Source organism: Trachypithecus francoisi, unplaced genomic scaffold, assembly GCF_009764315.1.
Source record: "Trachypithecus francoisi isolate TF-2019V2 unplaced genomic scaffold, Tfra_2.0 Lachesis_group10, whole genome shotgun sequence".
Taxonomy (NCBI): Eukaryota; Metazoa; Chordata; class Mammalia; order Primates; family Cercopithecidae; genus Trachypithecus; species Trachypithecus francoisi.
In genome coordinates, this window is record NW_022681455.1 from 11,283,411 (window position 1) to 11,309,577 (window position 26,167).

Genomic DNA, 26,167 nt, shown 5'->3' on the forward strand with positions numbered 1-26,167 from the left:
TCTTTCTTCAAGGTTCCATTCTCAGCCCCTTTTCCTTGTGTATTTTCTCCCTCATCTATGTCATGCTCTCCAATGACTTCTACTCTGATGACAATCACATCTCCTAACCTGTGTTCTGAGTTCCAAAACCTCATTTTCTACTGCACCCAAATATTCCAGAGGCATCTCATAAGCTCCTTATAGTCAAATATTGGGATGATTAATTTTATATATTAACCTGGATAGGCCATGTGTGCTACCCAGATATTTGATCAAACACTAGTCTAGATGTTAAATATTGCTATAAAGGTATTTTATAGATTAGATAACATTGAAATCAGTAGACTTTGCATAAAGTAGATACCCTTCACCATGTGGGTGGGCCTCATGTAATCAGATGAAGGCCTTCAGGGAAAAGAGACTGAGGTCCCCTGAGGAAGAGGTAATTCTGTTCCAGCAGCCTTCAGACTCAAGCTGCAACATCAGCTCTTCCCAGGGTCCACATGCTATGGGTCTACCCTGCAGATTTGGGACTTGGAGCCAATTGCTTGAAAACAAACCAATCTTTTACTTTCTTTCTCTCTAGACACACACACACGTGCATGCACGCAAACACATGCACACACACAGACACACACATGTCCTGGAGAACCCTGATTAATACACATATGAATGGTAAATTCCCTTTGAAACAGTGTCTGTTTTAAACCATTCTCTTCCCATTTATGACCCTACCAGTCACCTAGAATCAAAACCCCAGACTGATCTTTTCTTTCTCTCAACTACTTCCCACATCCAATCAGCTGCCAAGCCATATCAACATTTAAATATCAATATTTAAGACATAAATCGCCTCCTTTTCATTCATCCACAAAGAGAGAGTCAACCACCACTCAGGCCTGGTTGGTCATAGAATACATCCTCTTTTCTATAGTGATTAATCTGAGAACTGGACAGGTAACTCAGAGTCAGTCCAAGCTCTTCTTTGAGATTTGTATATGAAGCCTGGGAGAGAGACAGCTCCTCTGTCTTTGGATCATAGACTGTAAATTCGTGTTTGGTGGTGAATATCTTTTTCCCCTTGTAGAGACAGTCAATAGCAAGACAGAATGAGTCCATGTGCAAAAAGAAGCAAAGACATTTAGAGTGGAGAGATGGAGAGAGCCCTAATCCTGTTGTCTGTGCCTCTGGATCCAGCCATGCCTGAAGTCTACTCTTAGACAACTCAATTTAGAAGGCCATAAATACACTTTCCTGACTAACCTAGTATGAGTGATATTTCTTTCACATGCAATGACAGCGTGCTGACTAGCCCTCTACCAGGAAGTATTTTCCTAGAAGGCAAAGACTATACCTTATTCATTTGTACCCCTTGTGGCAGCACACACAGGGTCTTGGAGACGATAGATACTCAGTCAATATGCTGTGTTGAACTCCCAGCTTGTCTTTAAGGTATTAGCTACATTGCGAACTTTGTATGTGGGAGGAGAGGGAGACATGACCAAAAGGAGCATTTTCCATGGCTGCTATGATGGCAGAAATAGAAATGAGACTTATGTATTAGGAACATTCCAGGCTGATGGTGGTTTGGAGCTCGGTGACCCAAAGGCGAAGCAGATCCAGCCTTTTATTTCAGGTTCATTGATTTTAATCCACAACTTTAACAATGAAAGGAAAAGCAACACATATTTTCACTATTATGTGTAGGGCAGCAGCAGTGTTTTGTCTACCTGTAGATCTGTATAAATGTTTATATTACATTTCCTTGCCAATTAACTAGTACTTGTTAATCCCTACTGAGATGTCATTCACCCATCCACCAATACTTACTAATTGCCCAACATAATGCTAGGCACCTTGGGAGCTACAAAGATGAATAATACCTAGAGGCTGACCTACTTCTTAAATACCTATTACAGTAGCAGCCAACACGGCTGCAGGAAGATAAACTTGTGTTGGGGGAAAAAGAAATCACACCATAAAGTTATGTAAGTTTCTATTTTAAAATCATCTGGTTCTAATTTACTAAATTTAATGCTTTAGAGCCAATGCCAAAGTGCTACATTTGATTTGTGGAAATACTTTAGCACATTTTTCCATCGTGCTCTTGTACAATATATTTACCACCCTTTTGTTATGGTTAGAAAGATTATGGACCTTAAAAAAAGCCCTCTTTATGAGCTTGCTGATATTTTGCCATAAAATGCCATAAGATGGAATAAGTCTAGTAAACAATAATATTCACTTAGGAGCATTCCACATGGTTTAGTTTTTTTTTTTTTTTCTTTTTCTTTTTAAATTTAACAAGGATATCCATCTGGAAAATGGATATTTAAAAACTTTCACTATGCCAAACCACTTCTTTTCAGGGCAGACAGTTTTTTTTTTTTTTTGGGGGGGGGTGGGGGAACAGGCAGGGATGGGGATGGATATTTAAATAGCAGTCATACTGTGCTATACTGCTAACACAATAGTAATGTTAATATCAAAGGATAAAAGGATGCCATGGACCCAGACTTCCAAGAGGGGGCTTATAGAACATTCCAGCAGAATGAACTGAATGTAAGATATCAACCTAAGTGCCATTTCCGTACTGGCTTGGGGCCTGGCACAGGGCAGCAGGGAAGAGGGACAACTTGCCTCAGGTTGAGGGAGTTCCTGGGCTGCTTCCATCTCTCTCGTCCTCCCTGACAGGTTCAGTCCACTGCTATCATGGGTTCCAGTGACAGGCAAAGGCAGATGGATCCCAGGTCCCAGGAATGAAGCATCATGATGTGGTCCCCCAGGCCCCGGGCTTCACCAGTCACCTGGCAGGGCAGTATGGCCACTATCCTGTGGCCTATTATAGAATAATCAAGATCTCATGCCAGCATTTTTTGCTGAAGCCTCCCTGACAGACTGCGGTTTAGCCAATGAAGCCTGCCTTGAATTTTCACAGTGGCATTTAAAGCTCGAGTGTGGACCCATTTTGCTCCTGCTTTCGGGCTTTGCTCAGCTTACCAAAAATGAGAGGTTTTTCACTTCACACCCACAGAAAACAAGATGGCAGCCCGGGAAACTCCCCCTCTGCCTTGCAGCATTCTATGTCCTTAAAACAAAGGAACCTCATTTTTTTCAAACAGAGGCTAGACATCTCTTACAAAGGAAAGGTTGCAAAGGCTGGGCCGGTCAACATGTTTCCTATCCAACAGGCTCTCTTTGCCTCCAGTTACGTGACTTAGGATGCAGGAGTTCAGACGCGTCAGAATGAACGATGTGTGACTGTTCATGGCTTCCGGGCTTCAGATGACTGTGTCCTGCAACCTCCTACATCAAGATAAGGGTTGCTTGTGAAGGGACATGGACATTCTAATGTGGCTCTTCCCTGCCTAGCCAAACAAGATTTGTGCTCCCAACTCCCTTGCCTAGAAGTCCAATCTTCCCATCTCCCCTTGAAAACACTGCAATATGAAATGAAAGTTTAAAACAGTAACCAAGTAAAGAGAGCATCATGATCTCTCCCTCCTTCTGAATTCCTCTTTGGAATATCTCTTACTTTGCTCTTCCAGTCAATTCATTCCTCCCTGCATACTCAGCTCAAGTCTGTAAGTCTGTCCTCCTAAAATTGACTCCAGCCTCTCTAGATGAGCCCTTTTTCCTGAATTTGTACTATGCTTGAAGTCAGTTCTACCGGTTCAACACTGGGGTCACGGGGCCGTTGTCTGCCATGTATGAATCCCTAATGGTACTCCGCCTTTCATAACACTTGACCTTAGAAGTAGCCAATCCCCTATTTGACCCAAGCAATGGAAATTTGTTTCTATTGGGATATAATTCACCTACATAAAATTCACAATTTTAAAGTGTACTCTTCAGTGTTTTATAGGATAGTCACAGAGTTATAGCAACATCATCACTATCTACTTCTAGAACGTTTTCATCACTCCATAAAGAAACACCATGCCCAGCAGCCATCACTCCCCTTTTCCCCCCATGCTCCCAGACCTCTGGCAAATAGTCATCTCATTTCTGTCTGGCAATAGCAATTTATAACTGACTTCATGCATTTTTATTTTCAGACTGATTTCAAAGGCTAACACAAACATGAGATTGGCTGTTAACATTTTTGTACGTATTTCAAAAGATGACTTCAGTTGCATGAACACATGTATACATTTAACACATGCAAGGGAACATGGAGTGATAACAGCCAAAAGATGGTAATAAAATAGAAAAGAAAAGCAAAATTTGGGGTGTGTGTTGGTGATGATTTAGAAAGCTTTTGGAAAGAAAGGAGAAAGAAGGTCCCATGAAGATGGGAGATTATTCCTTTGTAGGCTTTCCACTGGGACACATCTAGTTTTCAGATTATTTTGATTTAGGCCAGGTATATTATCTTCATTTTTAACTCATGAAAAGTTAAAAAAAAATCTCTTCATTTTAAAGAGTTTTTTTAACTCTTGAAAGACAATTTTTGGGATATAGAGTTGAAAGTTTCAGGGTGTCATTTTTTTCTATAAGATCTTCCCAAAAGAAACATTTAAAAAGATGATGTATATACCACTGCTTACTTAAAAAAATATAAAAACAGTAGATTTAAGAAGGAAAAGAAAAGAAAGAAATAAAGGACAGCCTTTACCATGTAGAAGTCATGTACCAGATACAGCTAAGTGCACCATCTCTTCTCCATAACAATGAATCAGGGAGGGGTTAGTAATCCTAAATATGGAACCTGACCCTCAGGGAGTGACTGTCTTGCCCAGGATCACAGCAAAGATCTAACCAAGGCCCATCTGGCTTCAGACCTCATGCTTATAACCTTGTTATTGGTTTTGAACAACATTGCAGTTCTATATATTCTCAAACTGGTTCCCCAAAAGTATCCTAATAAGAAAATTGATGTTGTACAGAAAACAGCAATAGGTATTATTACATCTTCTGGTCTTGGAGAACAGCTGGACAGGGAAGCGGCTTGGCTGTTCTGCTGGCTGTTCAGGGTCCTCCTGGCTTCTGTGGCCGTCCGTTCTTAGTCGTAATATCAGAGACTTTGACCTGACACGTACCCAAGGCCAGGCCCATCCAGAATGGTCAAGTTCTGGTTGGCACTAAGCCCCCAGCACACCAGTGCTACCCTGATCTCACTTGGCTCTGGAAACTTGCTCAATGGGAGACTGAGGCCCCACCTTGGCCCTAGGATGGCCATGCTACCTGCACACGGCTCTCCTTACAGTATTGGTCTCTGAGGACTTGGTGAAGTGTCAGCCGTCTCTTTTGCCAGCTACCTGCCCTCTCCTCCTTCTGATCATTGAATAATGATGCTCCTCAGTCCCTGCCTTCTCCTTCTCTTCTCTCTCCCCAGCGTCCACAGTCATTCCAGCCGTTCACATGCCAATGACTCACTAGTTTTCATCCCCATGATGGGTAATTTTATATGTCAACATGACTGGGCTGCAGTGCCCACGTATTTGGTCAGACATTATTTTGGATGTTTCTGTGAGGGTGTTTTGGGGTGAGATTTACATTTAAACCAATGAACTTTGAGTAAAGAAGATTGCCCTTCATAATGTTGGTGGGCCTCATCCAATCAGTTGAAGGCCTCAATAAAACAAATATATATTGAGTCCTATAGGGTTAAGTTTGACTGGGAGTAACAGAAAAACCATAGAAGAATGAGTTTAAAAAGACAGAAGTTAATTTTCTTCTTATTTATTAGAATTCCTGGGTTGGTTCAGGTCTCTATAAAGTCTGTAGAGACCCAGGTTTCTCCTCCCTTGTGCTTTGAAGTCCTCAGTACAAGGCCCAAGGCAGCTCAAATTCTAGACATCACTTCTAAATGACATCTTCCAACCAGCAGGAAAGAAGGAGGTGAAAAAAAAGTGCCTCCTCCCTGAAAGGTGCTCCTAGAACCTCCATTCTCATCCCATTAGCTGGATCTTGGTCACATGGTCACAGCTAGTTGCAAAGGATGCTGGGAGTTGTAGTCTATATTCTAGGTGGTCATTTCATGACTAAGGAAGAGGAGATTGGGTATTAGAGGATGACTACTAGTGTTGGCCACAAGTACCTACTGGGTAAATATGTACAGTAGATCCTCCATAACTGTTTGATAAATGTACATGTGCCAGGTTTTGTCTGCCTGTTTGGATAGACCTCTGCTCATGGTAGGTAGTCATGCTAGGGCACTGGGTAATAGAGTGCATTTCCCTCTTTCTGCCTACAGGTTATGTTCTGTTGGCTCGCGTGGGCTTCTTTCTAGCCCCTGTGTCTGGATCTGCCCTCCTGATACACACATGGTGAATGTGGAGATCATGGTGAAGGCACCCAGAGATTCCTGCCACAGGCAGGTCTTTTCCAGCTTTCTCCAACCCACAGCAGTGCCTGGACCATAGCTGTCTGAGTCCTGAAGTGGGCGGTGAGCCCCCTCACTGCCTGCCACTCCACAGAAACAGATGTGCAAATGACTGGCTGTGGCCAAAGACACAGTCAGACATCCACCCCAGGAGTACAAGTTCCAGAAAGAAGACGGGAGAGAGAAGTTGAGACTAGAGGAGGAATGGGCCTCTGCTGGTCTTTCTCCCCACTGGCCCCTGTCCTTGGAGGTCAAAGTCAGTGTAAAGTCATAAAATTTTGTGAGATGCTGGCCCTGGGTGAGAATTAGAGCCCCCATGACAAGCACAGTAGCCAAAGCCTAAATCTAATTTGACATACCATGAAAATGAGGCAATTGTATGTTGGCCTTGCTGGAATCCCCATGTCACCCTCCATTAATTTCTTTGTCAAGGTAGTTTCCAAAATCTCTTTTCCTCAGCATCATAAATGCTAAGGGAAAACATCCTCAAGTGTTCTTAACACGCTTCAGGGGAGAGAGGCTGCTAACTGCCCAGAATCATGTCCTGAATCTACCGAAGACACTTTTGCTGCCTGTCCTATGACCAGAGAGTTCTCTGGTGTCCCTTCGCCGGCATGCCATTCTCTGCTAACATTCATCCAGTGGGAATCGCTCCTCCCCAGGTCCCCAGGAGAGACCTGGAAGCTGAGTCCAGCCCTGGCTTTTGAGCTTGACAATGACTGTTCCTTTGGGATAAAGGAACTGGAAATGTACTGTGGCTTGGGCACAGCGCCCCACATCCCATCTCTCATTCCGTTACACTTTGCCACTCCAGGATGTTTCGAAGTTTCCATTTGCAAATCAATTTAACAAGGTTCCAGGCTGAACCCACTGGTTAACAACATTAAAATGATTCTTCTTACTAGACTGGGGGAAAAAACTACACACCTGCAAATTCCTTACTACCTTTAATCATGAACTTTCAGCCAGTGTTCCATATTTTAATTTCTCTAGGTACTGGGCCTGTATTTTCCACCTATGAAAATGTCTCCAAAATTTTGCTGCTGTAAGGAGATTTAAGGAGATGATGGGGTATAGGATAAGTGACTGTTTAATTTGAGCTTTAAAGAAATATAACCTACAAGGGAAAGAATATATCTTATCCTTTAAAAATTGTTGTTGTATAACAACTGGCTGGCTATTATTTCATTCTCTTGACCTTAATTCTCTCAACATGGAAAAGTCAGTTCAAATGTAACCAATATGGTCAACCCCATACTAACATTTCAGGAAAGATAGTGGTTACAGGAATCAGTAAAGGTGTTTTGCTGTAGGCGTGGTGGCTGTTTTGATTAAATCACCTTTATCTCTTGTTGTCTACTAATGAGATACCTATGGTGGAGACATTTCAGAGAGCTTACTATTAAACAGATATGGATACTGGAGTCCAGGCTGGTTAAGTGAGGAGCATAAATCCATACTGCAGAGGAAATTGACAACCTTCCCTGTGCGGAAGTTGTGTCCTGAGGCGTCTTCCTCCATCATGGTCATGGTTTTCTCTCTCCTCTCTAACGTGGGCAGGACTCACATCAGGATCTCAGTTTTGGAGGTGAGAAAGCTGAGGCCCACTCATTATCTGTAGGCGTGATTTGCCAAGGCGGCAGGGCAGTTCAGACCCGACTCCAGCTTTCCACGTTCCAGTCCAGTGCCTCCCCCTCACTAGGCTCTTTTCTAGTGACCCATGATAGCCTCTGGCCTCAGACACGGTGCTCAACCACTTTAGGGGTTTAGGAACAGGGCTACAAGAGGAAAACAAAGCAAAACAAGGAGCAGGCAAGGTTTAGCTGGAGAATATGGTCCTTTCTCTGGTGTTTCTAAAAAGAAATGACCTTTTGTGTTCTAGCAGCCCTCAGGGTCTTCGACGAATTTCTCTGTGTCTCAGTGCCAGGGGTGGCTGAATGCTGGGGTCTCTGTGCTGCTTCATGTCTTGGCATGACTCTGTATGTGTGTTGTGGGGGGCAGATGGTGAGTGATGGGCAAAATTCTCCCCTCACCTCCTGCTTGCACGTCCCATCAATGCAAAAGCATATCTGGGTGCTTTCGCTCCACCTCAGGGTTGAAGGCTGTGTAGATTCCTGTCAAACACAGATTATATTTTGCTGCTCCATGTGAATCCGAGCTTGTGTTAATATCTTCTAGCTGGGCGCTGTGGTGCTCTCTCAGCTAGATCTTCATTTCACGTCTGTCCTGGGGCTCTTAGCTGTGCCAGCGGAGCCCTCCGGAGAGGCGACGGCTGTTCTCATTTTCTACCAGCCTGAGCATGTCATGAACTTTCTGGCTCACTGGGAGTTGAGAATACAGATGAACATAAAAATTGAGAAAAGCTATTGGACGCTCTAAGAGGATGCCAGTCAAGCAAAAGAATAGTAGGTTCCCATTGCAATATTGGAACCAGCTCTCACATCCCAATTTCATAGTTACTCATGTATTATCTCTGTTTATTTTGAATGCTTCAGCAAAATCTATGTTAACAGAATTCTTTATGGATCTGAGTAGGCTATCCATCCTTTAAACAAATTAACACTGCCCACAGCCACCTCCCATGTCTCCTGGAAACACGCCCTTCCATGGTCAAAGAAACGCTGTAGAGAGTAGAAGAGCGCTTGTAGGAAATAGACATCTTAGGTCCATGTCACTTACACTATTGAGTTATATAGAACCTTCTGCACAAGCAAAGCATTATTATCTTAATCAAAGTTGAAAATGACAAACAGAGGACAGAAATGAATTCCTAGCCTGTAGTTTCGTTTTCCCAGAAAAAAAAACAAAACTCTGTCTCTTAAATATAGGGTTTGTTTTTGAGTAAATTGGTTGTATGCCCCAGGGCCTAACTATTCTAAGAAAATACATATTTTACATATTCTAAAAATAAATAAATAAAAATTAGACACAGAGAAATGGAAGTGATAGGATTATATTTTTTTTCTCCTAAACTTCAAACAAGAAATCATTCTTTTGGGAAAATTGAGCTTGAGCTAGATGTTTTTAATGCTTTCCCAGCAGTTGCTTAAGAACAAAACATTATCTTGTGCGGAAACAGTAGGGGCATGAGAATGTTTAAGTATGTCTTAATGATTGAGGGGTCTTGCAAACATCTGAGTCATGAAGAAGTCAGGTCATAGTTTTTTAAGAACCTCTAGACAAGGATGAGGGTACGGTCAAAAGAAAACGCTTGGATTTTAGTTTTAACAGGTTCCCATCTCTTTGGCACTTTCATGAATGTGCGCCATCATTGAACTTACAAAACCTTGTCAAATCAAGCTGAGTTTCAACTCCCATTGATAAAAAAGAGAAAGTATCACATTGCAGGATTGTAAAGGAGGAAAAGATATAATGAAATCAAACAAGGCCTCCCTGCTTGTAGGAATCTGGCCTCCTCCATTGAGGTTGCGGGGAGTAAGTGTCCTGTAGCAGTTAATATTTCTGAAGGTAAAATTTGATCGGGGATACGTCTCATTCTTCACTTTTATTTCCTCTTACTTGAAAAGTCATATGTCTCCAGGAAAATTACTGGAGAATATATACCTTTTCTTTCGCTGTACAACCCCATGCCCTGGGACAAACGCATACTGCATGGGAATGAAAACGCATACTGCATGGGAATGAAAACGCATACTGCATGGGAATGAAAACGCATACTGCATGGGAATGAAAACGCATACTGCATGGGAATGAAAACGCATACTGCATGGGAATGAAAACGCATACTGCATGGGAATGAAAACGCATACTGCATGGGAATGAAAACGCATACTGCATGGGAATGAAAACGCATACTGCATGGGAATGAAAACGCATACTGCATGGGAATGAAAACGCATACTGCATGGAATGAAAACGCATACTGCATGGGAATGAAAACGCATACTGCATGGGAATGAAAACGCATACTGCATGGGAATGAAAACGCATACTGCATGGGAATGAAAACGCATACTGCATGGGAATGAAAACGCATACTGCATGGGAATGAAAACGCATACTGCATGGGAATGAAAACGCATACTGCATGGGAATGAAAACGCATACTGCATGGGAATGAAAACGCATACTGCATGGGAATGAAAACGCATACTGCATGGGAATGAAAACCTGAACTTATTTCAAATGTTCAAAACTGGTTTCCACGTTTAAATTTTATGGTGTTTTTTGAAATGGGAAATTTTAAGTGTGGGAAACTATGGTATCATTTTGGAATTTAAATCTTCTGTGGGAACATTATAAAAACTATTACCAAAGTCCATTCCTTCTTCTGGACATCACAGGCAGCAACACAAGTATGCTTTAATTGTGTATGTGAATGCAACATCAGGATTCTATAAAAAGAATAAAATAGATCCAGCATCCACCCTCTAAGACAACAATGACTCAGGCAGTGATATTACAGACATGCAGACAAACAAGGATACAGTGAGAAGGAATTACACATATCTGGTCATTGTGTACTTTTTTTTTTAATGACTTGTCATTTGGAGTCACCAGCTTATGCTAAAAGCATGAAGTTACAGTTGTCAGATAAAATACAGGATGGCCAATTACATTTGAATTTCAGGTAAACTATGAAGAACTTTTTAGTAAAAGTACATCCCATGAAATATTTGGGTTATATTTGTGCAAAAATGTAGTTGTTGTTTATCTGAAACATGTCTTTTTTTTTTTTTTTGAGATGGAGTCTCACTCTGTCACCCAGGCTGGAGTGCAGTGGCATGATCTCAGCTCACTGCAATCTCTGCCTCCCGGGGTCAAGCGATCCTTCTGCCTCAAGCTCCCGAGTAGCCGGATTATAGGTCTGTGCCACCGTGCCCAGCTAATTTTTGTATTCTTAGTAGAGACAGGGTTTCACTATATTGGCTAGGCTGGTCTTGAACTCCTTACCTCGTGATCTGCCCACCTCGGCCTCCCAAAGTGTGGCATTACAGGCGTGAGCCACCACACCTGGCTGTTTATCTGAAACTGGAGTTTAAATATAACTGGGAGCCCTGTATTTTTAAATATCAATTATTTATATTTTAAAAATTTTATTTCAATAGTTTTGGGGGACAGGTTGTGATTCTTTAGTGGTGATTTCTGAGATTTTGCTGCACCTGTCACCCAAGCAGTGTACACTGTACTTAAAGCCCTGTATTTTTATTTGCTCAATCTGACCACCTTACATGCAGAGAAATAGTTACTGCCATGACAGCCTTCTGGAGCAAGAGAAGAAATCCCACTGGGCCCCAGAGGTGGTGGTAACTTACTGCTGATTAGAAAACTCTCACAGCATTTCTAGCTTCTCTCTCCCCACGGAGAGAGACCCTCTTCCCAACTACATTCTATATCCTCTCTTAGAAGTCGGAATGAGTGGAATGAAAGTGGCACTGGTATCTTGGTGTGATCTTAGAATTTGTCCTCCAAGATGATTCCTATCACCTGAACTTTCACAAGTGGTATTTCAGTTTCACAAATATTTATTAAGCACACGCTGCTTTGCAGAACAATATGTTGGGTTGGGTCTCTTTTCTCAAGAAGTTCAGAGCCCCAAAGGGAAGACCAGCGTGTCTACAGCTGATGCTATTCAAGGCAAAGTGTGGGAAAACAGAGAAAATGCAACAGGATTCATAGAGTGAGACAAGTAAATTCTCTGAGGAGTGGGAGATGAGAGAAGAGTTCATGGATAAATGAGTGGATGAATGGGATTAGCCAGAAAGGAAAAATCTTGCGGGCAGAGATACAAATCAACAGCTCTGCATGCTGAGAGGACAGAATCACCAAAGAGATGCAAGTAAGAATGTGTGGTCGGAGGGATTCTCTGTTCCACCCCAGGAAGGGGTGATTCATTCATTCATTTGTTTATTCAGTAGATATTTATTGAATCCCAATGCATAAATTAATTGCATCGTGTAAAATTGTAAAATTGCAATTGCGTGAAGAACTATGTAAAGAAATTCATGTTGCCATGAAAGGTGATGTAGGAGGCATGATCTGGAGAGAGGTTGGCCAAGGCCTTTGTGAGAGAGGTAAAGACTGAGGAGAATAGAATTAGTCTGGTGACAAGAGGTGGTGAGGGCCTGGGAGGAGGAGAACTAAGGCAGCTGAAACAGCATGTGTGAAGGCCCTGTGGCAGAAGGAAGCACGGGGCATCCAAGGAATTGAAAGCAAGCTTGGCGCACAGGGAGCATGGTGGGATGTTAGGCTTGAGAGGCACAAAATTCTTTAACAGATCCCAAAAGGCCTTGCATGGATCTACATAGCCACTGGAGCCATGCAAGGCCTTTTGAGAACTGTTAAGGATTTTTCTCCTAATCCCGGAGCACTATGGAATCGTTTTATGTATTTAAGCAGGAGTGTAACATAATTAGCCTTCAGTGTGAAGGAATCCCTCTGGTTGCATAGGAGGGGAGATATTGGAAGGGAACCAGAGAGCTATAAGGAGACTGGTTAGGAGGCTACTGCAGAAATTTGGGCAGAAGTTGAAAGGACCCTATATTCTCCTGCTCTCCCTGTATCTCTCCTAATACTACTTTTTTTTGCTATGGAGGAATGCAGGAGTAACACCACTAGGCCCCCATCAGCATGCCCACACAGCATCTGGGTCTTGGCCCAGCAAAGTGAAAAGAATTTCCCAAGTCACTATGTATGGTTTTTGCTAGAGGCTGGTAGGGCATGGGGCATCATAACTGAACAAGAGCAACTCTCTGGAGCTCTGAGGGGATATTTCAAGCCTCAAAGAGTTAGGGGAATGTAGGCAGATTCACAAGCCACCTGGCCTTGGTGCTTCAGAACCACCTTTCCTATGCCAAGCACGTGCCAAGGCAGGGCCCCCATCTGGCTGGAATCTTCCCAGTGAGACCATCTCCCATTGGTTCCTCTCCTGCCAGGTGTATGTGCAGCAGGAGGGCAGAATATTTCTGCAATACTTGGCAAACTTGTGGGAACACTCCGGCCCACTCTGGTGCCACCACAGAGGCACCTCTGCTCTTGTTGGCTGTACTCACCAAACAATTATCAAGAAGTGTAGGTGGTATCTCTTTCACAGTATTTATTAGTATTTACTTTTTTTTTTTTTGAGACAGGTCTCACCCTGTCACTCAGGCTAGAGTGTGGACCTTCTGGCTCAAGTGATCCTCCCACCTCAGCCTCCCGAGTAGCTGGGACTACAGGCGCGTGCCACCATGCTTGGCTAATTCTTACGTTTGTTTTTGTAGAGACAGGGTTTCACCGTGTTGCCCAGGTTGGTCTCAAACTCTTGGCCTCAAGCGATTCTCCTGCCTTGACCTCCCAAAGTGCTGGGATTACAGGCGTGAGCCACCCTGCCCGGTCGAATTTGGATATATTTATTACAAACCCGGGATTCAATAGAGCCTTTGCAGTAGGCTGTTTGTATCAACAGATATGAATTGATTTAGGTGACATTCTGTCTTTTGTGCAAACTCAGAGCAGCCCCACGTGGATGGCATATTTGCAGGTTGACCCACTCTCACTCACCTTTTAACTTGACTGCAGACCAAGCCTCTCTTGGAGAAGCATTTTTCAACCTCCCATGCTCACGAACGCCAGGAAACAGGGTGACAAAGTGACGATAAGGATAGTAGGTCACTTTGGTACTCAGGCCCTGGAGAAATGTAAAGTATGGCCATTGGACTCGTGGTTCCAGACCGATACTGTTCTGGGGGACCATCAGTCACCTGTATCAGATCCTTTAAACAGTGGAGCCAGGGTTCCTCAACTTTGGCATGATTGACATTCTGGGCTGGATAATTCTTTGTTGTTGGAGAGTATCCTGTGCATTTCAGGATGTTCTGCAACAGCTGTGGCCTGTACACATTAGATGCCAGTAGCATCCACCTTCTTCCATTTTGACAGCCAAAAATATCTCTACACATTGGCAAATAACCCCTGGGAGGCAAAATTGCCCCTAGTTGGTTGCCCTGGTGTAGTCTTCCATCCTCATTGATCTAATGGGAAGACTAGGATCTGGAGAGGGAAGAGAGGGAAGAGTGCCTTTTGAGGGCCCATGAGTACATGGAGGCAACCTTGGAATTAGCCTAGTCCAGGTCTATCTAACAGCCCTTTTTTTTCTGAACTTTGCTTCTTTTTGTCAATGTTCCCATTCTAGATACTGCTCCTTACTTTTTCCTTTTTGTTCTAATTTTTTTCTGGGGTCACCTTTCTCCCAAGGTCTACCTGGAAACACTGAGATTTACAAAGTTGAATTCCAATGCAGCAGAAGAGCCTGGCCCAGGGAAAACTCTAAACAAGATGAGGGCTGAGGCTTCTCATTTCTGCCTTCCAGCAACCTGGCAGAGGGACAGAAACAATGTAGATTCTTTGTGTGTGTGTGTGTGTGTGTGTGTGTGTGTAGTGTGCACCAAAGTTTATCTTGTCTTATATCTTGTCTCTTTTTATTTCTTGTCTCTAGTTATTTGTCCCCTACTCATAAGCACATGTCCTTATATCCATCTCTTGTTTTTTGAAACTGACTCTGAAGTCTTCATTTACAGCAAAATATAAATACCTGATCATAATCACAAATGATCACCTTCCATAGAGTTGGAATATCCCCAAAGAGGCAAAGGCCAGAAGAAAGAGGGCTCAATTCTGTTACAGCCATGGAACTGTACTCTTGAAGCACACAATTACGGACTGTTTTCTAAATGAACCAAAGTGCAAACTGAAGGTAGAGAAACTCAAATTTTATCACAGCATCCCATAGCATACTTAAGAGTTGATTTCGCATTGTAGCTGCATTTTTACAGGGCTCAGAGCATTCAGCTATGGATGTTCTGAGCCTGGCATGTGCCTACCAGGGAGACTCAGGGGCTGAACCAGGCCAACAAGGCTTTCACATCAGCATTTTTCTCAAGAGCTGGACCCCAGCACCCTGGCTGGCTGGCTCTTCTCTCAGACGTGTGAATGCTCTTCTCTGAATTTTGCTTAGAGCAAAGTTCACTTAATACTGTAACATGTTTGCTCTCAAGAATTTTAAAGGAAGTGGTTTTGTGGGTTTTAATGCATTTTTTGCATTTAAATTTCAGGTCACTCAGCTATTGGACTGAAAAAGCCTTTTTTTTTTTTTTTTTTTTTTTTTCCTATTTGGCCTTCTTTGGAAGCCAGTTCATCATCTGAGTTCTCCTGTAATCTCAACTAAAGCTTGAAGGTTCTGAACTACCTGAAGCCAGGCAAGTCATAACACATCATTACTGACTTCTGGCCCTTTCCTTCAAGCGAGTGTGAAGCTGAGAGGGGTCATTAAACTCCCCCAGAGGGTAATGTCCATTGGGATGGAGGACACAAAGCCATAAACTTGTCAGAACTGATTGCACCTCAAAGCAAGGTAGTGCTTGTCAAGGGCTGGGGGAAAGGTTGTTTATGACTTCACAGGTCTCTGGCATCATCGCAGATGTTGTTTCTGTCGTAAGAAGAGCAAGAAGAGCTGCAATGTGAAACCAGAAAACAGACACACTTCGTTTCTCTCTGCTGTTGGTCTTTTCTGGGGAGACCAGTGGAGTCTGGGCAGGACTGAGGGGGACCCGGGTATCGGGTATATGACCAAGCCCTGGACAGTTCATGTGAAGGAGGAGGACCCAGCTCCAAGATCAGGAGGGAAACGTGCCTGACCTTTGTGCTGCTCTGCCAGGTGAGGTGTTCTTTTGTCTCCTCGCCCAGTGGCTGCAGGCAGGCTGAGAAGCCTTGCGGAAACAAGACACTCTGGCAGCAGGAGGGCTCTTTCTACTGCCTTTTCTCTGATAACCTTGCAGGGAGTGTTGTTTTGGCAAGCGAAGGTATCTTGGGGTGTACCCTCCACCTGGAGCCTGCTGACTCAGAAATACTCTCCAGCTCACTTAAGCTTAAAGACTTTTCGCTTCCAAAGGCCAACCTGGAAGGGGACAGCAATAGCTAATCTCAAGTTTTTAAAACAGCAGATGATTTCAGATTCCTGTAAACTAAGCATTGGATTGTATCCTTGGAAACAGCAGGACCCTATAAAGGCTTGAAGTTATAGGGTTGACTTTGAAGATGTGTTCTGTCTGTACAGCATTACCAAGGAGTACCACTGTGAATAATTTTATTAGTATGTGTAATAATTTAATCTTAGTGCTTTAGGCATGTGTTATTATTAGCAAAATTGACTGCTTATACCGTGGAATTTTGTTCATATGCTCTCAATTCGAAGCAAAAGACAAAAACTACCTTACAAAAACAAATAATACAGAGACATGTATGGTCTGAAACATATTCCTTCACTTCCCTTGGAGTTAGAGAAACAAATTGTATCTTTAGGAACAATCGATATAATTTCTAATTTTCCTAATAACAGAGGTAGGTATTGTTTTAAGATAGAGTGACCAAATATTAATATTAATCAGCAATTTTAAAGTGTAGGATGAGGATATTGAGAATGACGCCAATACCGTCAAACCTTTGGAGAGATCAGATTAGATGGTTGTCTGCATGGTATGGTACGAGTAGTGCAGTGCTTGACTGTGCCCTTAACACACACACACACACACACACACACACCCCACCACAGAAACAAAGATCCTTCTCCATGTGCTTGTCTCAGTGTCAGAAATCGTACCATTAGGGATTCGTTCATTTGGCTTATAGCATATAGCCTTTCTTTTAAAATACAAATAACCCTAGAAAAAGGGAATTAAATAACTAGTAGTCACTTACATTATAGAAATAATTGTTTTTAATATTCCTCCAGGCCTAGCATCATTGGCCATATATAAAAAAGGGTTCAAAAATATATGTTGGTATATAGACAAAAATAAACAGAGTAGAGAATGTACATTGAGAAGCTCCCAGAAGGCCTTTCCAATCTCTGTCCTAGCACACCAAAAATTTCCTGTGATAAAAACACTCAGCATTACAGTGAGGTGGTTAAAAACATGGTCTTTAGAATCAGGTGGAATTGGTTTCAAATCCAGAGTCTGTCACATTAGGGTGTGTGCCTTTGGGAAAATGAATCATTTTAGGTCTCAACTTGCCCATCAGTAAAGTGGGGTTAATAGTATATGTTTCGTAAGGTGTTGTCATGATAGACAGAGATAATGAATGTAAAGCCACATAGTAAATGTTCATGAAATGATGAAGATCATAAAGATGGTGATGAAGAAGATGATGATTTCTCATCCCACCCATTGTCACTCCAGTTCTGGGCATTGAGTGAATGGGCTTGAATTAAATGACTTATAGAAGTGGTAGAAGTTGAGCAGCATGTATGCTGGGGCCTAAGTAACTTGAAGATCCTGGACATCTGGGGTAAGGATGGTATTGAAGAGGAAGATGATATAGAAAGTGTGTTAGTCACGGAAATAGTCACACACTATTTCTCAGTTTTCTGTGCATGAGTCTTCACACCTATTAACCATTCTCAGTGCTGAAAGGATGTGATATTGTGTGTGAGCGTGTGTGTGTGAGCACACGTGTAAGCATGTGTGTGTGTGTGTTGCAAAAGAATTCTTTCTGGGGTTCATGTTCTATAATTCTCCGCATTTGATCATGTCCTGGTTGGCTCACTAGGGACAAAGAATGACAGGTTTTGAATTATTTTTTAATGACTATAAAAATGAAGCCATTTTGGAAAGTAAGCTCACATGTGGCACGAGATGTTTTGTGGCTCCCAGCAGTTTTCTTTTTGCAAGATTTGAGATGACTGAGCATCCCTGAGTACCAGAGCAGTGCTGATTAGCAATAATAATGATAATGGTGAAAATGTACATTGGTTCGCATCTTTTCAGATTACCAAGCATTTCCACATTCAGTGTCTCAGGTGGTTTACATAACAACTCCATAACATAAGCTAAGTAAGGGAAGTTATTAACTCCATTTTCTATATGGCAAAATGAGTCTTTACAGGATTAGTAACTTTCCCCCTGGTATTCTGCACAATCACAATTAGAACCTATGTCTTTGAATTCTTGGTGTATGTTAAAATCAGTCATAGAGGTAAAACAATGATGCTTAATATAGTAACTATCTTCCCACATTTCTGTTGATTTTCATTAGCATATTTATGTTTCAATTCATTCATTCAACATAAATTGAGCTCTTTGTCATGTGCAAGTTATTAGAAACACAAAGATAAATATGGCACAATCATTGCTCTCAAAGAACAATAAAGTTGTATCTTATCTGTTATAAACTATACCAAGTTTATGCTTTTAACTTTTCTAATTCAAAACTGGTGAGCATGATTGCCTTTATGGGAACAGTCAGAGAGATTATATGGATGTGGATCATGGAAAATCCAGAATATATGGCTCTTGTGACAACTTGTACCTTGTTTTTACCTTATTTTCTCTCTTTGCCTTGTTTTTGCTCTGCTAAAATCTCCAAACAACTAAAGTCTGTGTCAGTGAAAGACCACTTCGGCCCAGCAGTGAAGCTTGCAGACCACCAGACAGTCATTATTGCTGTGATGTGTTAGATTCTTGTCTTACCCTGAGGATGTCAAATTTGGAACTCAGCTCCTTGGAATAATTATTCCTAGCGGAAACCTCCACCTTAAACACCTTTCAAATTCCTTAACTTTATCCGACTTTGGAGCATTTCTTTTAAAGAAGAAGAAAAATTGAAAGCCTTATGTATTTTGGAATATGCCCCAGTGAAGAAAATTGGTGCCAAACATGTGCCCGGACCTGACTTGCAAAGGGCTGTGGTTTAATGAGACCCTTTGCTTTGCAGTCTGCTGACCCAGCTTCTGTTTGCTGAGAGTTGATGGTACAAAAGCTCTAGCTCTAGCTCTCAGATTGCCAGTGAAGCAGCGGAGCAAATTAGCAAGAAACTTCCAAAAAGAAGGCACAAAGACGCTTTGCTTTAAAGACTTACTTTCTCGGCAACCTTAAAATTTTGGCAGCTGCGTTGGTGACAGATTGTTAGCAACATTCTACTGGCCTAGCTGAACATTTGCTGTCCTTACCACCCTATACCCTCCCAGACTGTGCAATCAAGAGCATGCGGTCTAAATTCCCTCCCTGTCCTAAGGTGCCAACACACAACCCACCCTTTGGATAGTAGAAGAGGGAAAACACAGGCTTTGTTCACTTCCCAGATTCTCTGTGTGAAGCGAGTTTAGGAATTTATATGTGGTTGGAACAGGGAAATATGACTATTCTGGAAGCTGTATACCAGTGTGGTTCTACATTTCCAATTTGGCTTCCCTATCCCAGAATAGGGTTCTTAGAGAAAAGCATTCCCATCCTCACATCTCAGAAAGCTAAAATAGAAAAGTCTGAGTTAAACACAGTATACCTTCACTAAAAGGACAAGATAAGTTAAAGCCCAGTTAACTACATGGAAAATGGGTATGTGGATGAACAAAGAAGAGAGCTATTCATGGAATTCAGGTAAATTATGACATCTGCTTAATGTGAACGTCACAAATAAAATCAGGTGACAGTTAAAATGCAAAATCCTACATTAAAGTGTAAATTCTGGGCCAAATTCTCACCCAATACAATTTGATGGAAATTGTCTTATAGAAAATGAGTTATTCAGTTTTTTTTCCCATTTCCTGATGGTGAAAATCTGGGATAACTAATGTTTTAATAGGAAATCTAAAGGAAATGAACAGTATGACCTTGGCTAATTTTTAATTCTGATGATTTCATGATATGCATAGTAATTACATTTTTGGTTTTGTTTGACTTCATTTCAAAGCTATTAAATATATGTTCAATCCAGGGGATATGTTCCAGATAAACCATTGTTTGAATGTTAAAATTCATGTAAATCATATAAGCAGGCAGGATTTTGTAGCTTTTTTGTGTGTGTAAGGGGGAGGATTCTGATTAAATGTGAACAACGCAAAGAGGTTCAAGAGTCTGGCATTCATGATTAATAGTCTGCAGTAGATATTAGAAATCCAGACAGACTGAAGGCAAAATGCCTTCTCTTTGTAGACAGACTGTATTCTAACCTCCAAGGACTCTGCATATTTAGCCACTCTCAATTCAACTGCCTTTGCCAGCTCAGGCTTCATTGGATTAGAAAGTAGTGGAAAAAAACCCTCCCAGGAGTGATCGTCTCAAATTCCTTTAGTGTTTAATCTGTCTGGCGCATGGATGGCCCTCTTGAACTGCAGGGAGCACATGGCAGAGAGAAACGTCTTGGGCTGGCTGGCTTGTGCTTGGAAAGTGAAAGCAAGCTGTTATTTTCGCCTTCCCAATTCACATTCCTGGCCTTTGACATCATGAGGTCATTGTTTGGTTGGCTGGAAGGGTGTCACACGTGGATAGGTGCCATTAGGTCACATGTGCATAGGTGTCATTTTTGTCTGGGACATTTACACAGGGTACTTATAACCTCTTTTGGTAGACTGAGCCGTGTTGCTCTTAAGAAAGGAAGTTTTTTCTTAGTCCTAACCCAAATTTTAATGTATGCTTCTGTAAGCCTACATCCTTGCAAACTTTAGTCAAGATAGAGTCCATTTCCCTCACAATCATCCATGTAGATATCAGAGCATCTCTTAGTCTTCTTAGGTTCAAGTCTAGACTTGAGGTTTATTAGCTATCTGACCATGAGCATATTCCTTAATTCCTCTATGTTTCAGTGTCCTCATCTTTAAAGTAGGGACAGTAGTAGAACCTCCTTCATATGGTGGTTGTAAAAATTGAACAAGACCACTTGTGTCAACAACTTAAAGCAGTGCCATTCACAGGGAAACACTCAGTTAACACTGATTATTATTTTATCCTGATCTTACACTTATTTTTGGTATTTCCTTATGCATCCTTTTTTCCCCTGAAGCCCTGGAACACATTAATAGGGTTCTCAATATGGCCTCTTCATCAATAAATATTTACTGAAGACCTCTGTGGAGGATATTCTATTTTGAGAAGCTTTTTGTCACAATCTATAACTATTCATTTGGTCCGGTCTTTTCATGTGCTAAGACGTGTAAAACTGACTAAAAATACAGGCAACATTTAGGAGACAGAGTAGGCAAGAGCACACTGGGTGATACTTCTTGAAAAAGTTCGAGATGTCCATGTCTCGAAGAGTATGTACTACTTAATCCATACTAGAATGTACATATGGAGCCACGGGATAATTAATTCTTGGTTATTTGGTATGTGCTTTTTGAAATGAGCATACATTAAGAATATACAAAAGGACTTCTTTCGTACCCATGAAAGTCACCACAAGTGCAGTAGGAAGCAGGACTCTGGAGGTGGGGCTCAGACACCGGACCAAACTGAGGACTAGCTAAAACAAGGATGGGGCAACACTCAGTGGCAACACTCCAACCTTACCGCCCCTTTCCATGGTAAGGACTCGATGACTCAGAAGTTACTGCCCTTTTTCTAGAAATTTCTGCGTCATTTGCTCCTTAATTTGCGTGTAATTAGAAGTGGGTATAAATTTGACTGCAGAACTGCCTCTCAGCTGTTACTGTCAGCACACTGCCTAGGGGGTAACCCTTCTCTGCAGGACCAGCCATGGAGCTGTAACTGCCATCTCAATAATGCTATTTTCTTCTACCATCTTCTACCACCGCTTGCTCTTGAATTCTTTCCTTAGCAAAGCCAAGAACTCTCCTGGCCTAAGACCAGATTTGGAGACCCCTGCCCTGCACCACAAGCACCCAAAGGGCAGAACTAAATCGAAGGTCCTAACAAAGGAAATCAGACAGAAAGATGAGAGAGAGAAATGGTGGCTTCCTCAGGGAAAGGGGAGGAAGTGACTGCCGGGTGCCTTCTGGACTCCATGGAAAGCACGGAAGAAGGGAAGCGGCAGCCATCAGAGTTCCCCGGATCATGTCTGGGGCAAGGAAGGAGGGTCAGCCTCTGCTGCCATTCTTGTAGATGGAGAACGGACTTTGCAACCGGCTACCTCCCCGCCGGCAATGCAGACTGAGCCCAGGGGCTGAGGGGGCTGAACCGTGGCGAGAGGGCGCCCAACAAGAGCTGGACCCCCATCGCCTCCTCGAGGTGACAGGAGCATGCCCAGGCTGCAGTCTGAGTGAGATGGCGCCCCCAGAGGCGGAATCAGGGCTTTGTGAGGAACCACACGCCCCAGCATCCCGTGCTCATAGGTCACTGCTGGGGGAACCACCAGGGATGGTGAAGTGGTGTCTGTAAATATTGAGCGAGAGAAAGGGTGACCAAGAATTCAATCTCTAGCCCAGTTGTTTCTTGAGTAAGAAAGCAGGAGGCAGATATTTAGGAATGAATCAAACCTCAAGAAATACAGCATCCATGGGTTCTTTTTGCAAATAAAAAGTGTGTCTTGAAAACCAATCCAGCCAAATAAAAAATGAATCAAAATAAAGAACTCAGAAACTGAGAGGCTGTGGATTAGTTTAAAATAGAACTGAGACCAAACAATTTGGAGAAGAAGGCTGAAAAAGAGAATTTAAAGGTCACAAGTAAGTATTTTAGTATAACTAATCATACCGGTAATAGAAGAAAAAAGGTTGAAAAAAATATGTTAACTAACTTCCTCATCTTTCCTGTCAAAGAGTCAACAGTGAAAAGCACAGTTTAAAAATAGCAATAACTTCAGCTGTTTTAAGTTTTTCTGTTTGTTTGTTTCTTTAGAGATGGGGGTCTTACTATATTGCTCAGGCTGGTCTCAAACTCCTAGGCTCAAGCAATCCTCTAGCCTTGGCTTCCCAAAGTGCTGGGGTTACAGGTGTAAGCCACTGCTCCCAGCCAGCTCTATAGGTTTTGCACATTTTCTTAAATTATAAGGACCTTTTAAGAACTAGTATCTCTAGCAGTGAAGAAATGTAGAGAGTTCATCAGATTCTTCAGTTTTCAGTTTTTTAAAATCTGCTAATTCAAAGAAAATTAAATCAAACACTTCAAGTTTAAAATCACCTGAGTATCTTCTCATTGTTCTAAATGTCGAAACGACAGGATAATGAAACCTGGGTTATTTCGTAGAACTTCTGTGTATCTACCAGGCTTTATATCTGTTATATGGACAAGGAGAGATAAGTGGAAAAATGCTCACCAAATATCAGCAATGGTTATTTCTGTGTGGTTTCAGGTGAAGATTTCAGATGAGTTTTAAATTTTCATTTTTTTCTGGTTTTCTTGACGACTTGAATATTGCTATAGTATTTTCTGGACTTTAACTTATTTTGTTCTTTCAATAAATCTATACTTAAAGCTTTCCAGCATGTATGGATGGAAGCACTTTCCTCTATCCTGAAATAACAATTGGATCAATTAATGCATTGTCCTTATGACTGGTGATATTGGCAGAAAAGTTGTTCAAACTAAGACTGGTCACCTTTTTACAAAAGAAAAGGCAATTCTTTTGGAGGGAAGTTCTTTGGAGAGCAAGGAATTGGGGGAGAGGTGTCATTGGTCCAGATGAAATGTGGTTATTCAATAATACCCTAAAGATAGCTGTACTTACATGTTTACCACAGCACTATTCACAATCAGAAGGATATGTGATAAACTTAAGTGTCTATCAGTGGAGGATTAGATAAAGAAAATGTGGTGTATAAATGTGATGGAACACTCTTCAGCCATAAAAAAGAATAAAATCATATCTTTTGCAGCAACATGGATGGAACTGAGGCCATTATCTTAAGTGAAACAAGCCAGACACAGAGAGTCAAATACCACACGCTCTCCCTCATAAGTGGGAGCTAAAAAACCATGTATGCATGAACATAGAGAGTAGAATGATTGACAATGGAGACTTGGAAGGGAGAGGGGGTGGGAAAGGAGGGGACCAAGATAAATTACTTAATGGGTACAATGTATAGTTTTCAAGTGATGGATAGGCTAAAGCCCTGACTTGACCTCAATGTAGTCTATGCATGTAACAAATTTGTTCTTGGACCCCATACATTTATACAATAAATAAATAATGCCCTAAAGCAGTGGCTGTCACCTGTGGGTGATTTTGCATCCCCCCCCCCCCACTTACTCCAGGGAACATTTTTCCAAGTCTGGAGACTTTTTGGATTGTCATACTCAGGTGGATTTGGGGGAGGGGTGACAGTGCTATTGGTATCTAGTAGCATCTGGGGATGCTGACAAACGTATTGCAATGCACAGGGAAACTCCACAACAAATAATTATTTGGCCCCAAATGTTAATAGTGCTGATTCTGAGAAACCCTGCCCTAAACTCTTGAAAAAGAAGCCATTATCTACACAATTTCCTTATAAGAGTGAGCCTGGAAGCAGATCCTATTTTAGCGACGAAAGCTAAGATGCTAAATTTATTCTATCTGGCCACTAGAATTTTTAGCCAGGTGTATTTATTATTATAAAAGCAACTTTTCTGCTTTTTATTGGTCCTTTGTCTTCAACTACTGTATGGGTTTATATTTGTCACCTAGGAATGGGAGGTTGTAACCAGTGGTCTAAGTCTAAGCTGGGACAGTTGTAGTTTCCAATGGTGCCTTCAGTGACCTTGATGTAGGGTCTCTAATCTCAACCCTACTGGCTGAACAAGCGAAGTCAGGCTATTTGAAGTCTCTGGAAAACCAGCCAATGGTCCGGATCAATTGCATTCAGCAAGAAGTTAATACAAGAAGACTGGGTTCATCTTGGTGTGTGTGTGTAGGGAATGAATTATCCTCTTCTCATTCACTTTAAGGACCATTTATTGCTGTGAATCAGGAGCAAAGTATCAATAGATGGGAGTGAGGATTGCTTTTGTCAGGTGGAGATTTTGCTTTTAGCCCAGCAGTTTTCATAGCACCATGTCAAAGAGATGTCAAAGAGAAGCTGCACATGCTGGAATTACCTGCTGGCCTATGATTACAAACAGCCCTCATATGAAAATCTCAGCATTTCTGGCTGCTGCCTTCAATTGCTTTTTCTGAAATTGGTATCCCTTGATGTCAACTATTTGATTTCAGTCAGTCGTTTCTCTCTGGCAGCACTCTCTGCAAATGTGTCCTTTCAAGAAAACTAAACCTGCAAGTGGCTTGTAATGTACCATGACCTTATCATGTGAAGGACAAGTGGCTCTTGTGCTTATTACATAGCAGATGAACTGATGAACTGAATTCTTGATCTGAAGCTTTGATAAGGTCAGATGTCTTTGCAGAAGAAGCCACCATTCCCTTGGCTGCAGGGATGTGGTTCCCAACTATCTTTTCATAATGCCTTAAGATTTATACTTAGACTTTATTTTATATGGCTTAAGAAATGACTTATTAGTAAAATAGAATATTTTGATATTGGAAGAGAAAGCTGGGCTTTCAAGGCTGTTGGAGACATTGGTTTTCAACTAAATACATATGCTGATTGCTGTATATATTAGTAATTTTCAACAATGATCCTAGGGAACAAGGGCATGGGCAATTCATTAGACATAGCAATAATCAGAAAAAAAGGAAGCTATTATCAATGCCTGTAGAGATATGAGTCTTATCTGGGGGAGAAAAACGGCCTTTCTCCAGTTCTCCAAGAAACTATTTAGAAAATGGCCTTTCTCCAGTTTTCCAATAAACTAATTACCTTTGAATAGCATGTCTAAGGCTTATAATAGAAAGTTTATTTCTAAGTACTATGCTGTAAGAATAGATTGAATTTAAGTAGAGAAAAGTAAAAGGGGGCACCAAACTGACCCTCAGGCTTCACCCTACAACAGATTTAGACCATAGCAGAGTTGGGCCTCAGCTTTGCAGGCTCTGAAACTGGATGTCAGTGAGTCAAGGTAAAAATGGCATCTATAATATACTTTTTTTTTTTTTTTTCAGACAGGGCCCCACTCTGTTGCCCAGGCTGGAGTGCAGTGGTGCGATCTCAGCTTGCTGCAGCCTCAGCTTCCCAGGCTCAAGAGATTCTCCCTCCTTAGTCTCCCTAGTAGCTGGGACTACAGTTATGTGCCACCACTACCGCATAACTTTTGT

At 41.9% G+C, this 26,167-nt stretch overlaps 1 protein-coding gene and 2 long non-coding RNA genes across 4 annotated transcripts in view; 1 reads left to right on the top strand and 2 right to left on the bottom strand.

Annotated features, from left to right (window-relative positions):
• The window catches only part of NEDD9 (neural precursor cell expressed, developmentally down-regulated 9), a 201,860-nt gene that overhangs the window by 59,913 nt on the left and 115,780 nt on the right, over positions 1-26,167 (bottom strand). The gene's annotated exons all lie outside the window — the stretch shown is intronic.
• Positions 10,798-13,514, bottom strand: LOC117086728. Its single transcript, XR_004438550.1, has 2 exons — positions 13,457-13,514; positions 10,798-11,105 (listed from the first exon to the last, which is right to left on the bottom strand). It is a non-coding gene; the product is annotated as an uncharacterized LOC117086728 (long non-coding RNA).
• LOC117086727 lies at positions 15,429-20,148 on the top strand. Its single transcript, XR_004438549.1, has 2 exons — positions 15,429-15,962; positions 18,681-20,148. It is a non-coding gene; the product is annotated as an uncharacterized LOC117086727 (long non-coding RNA).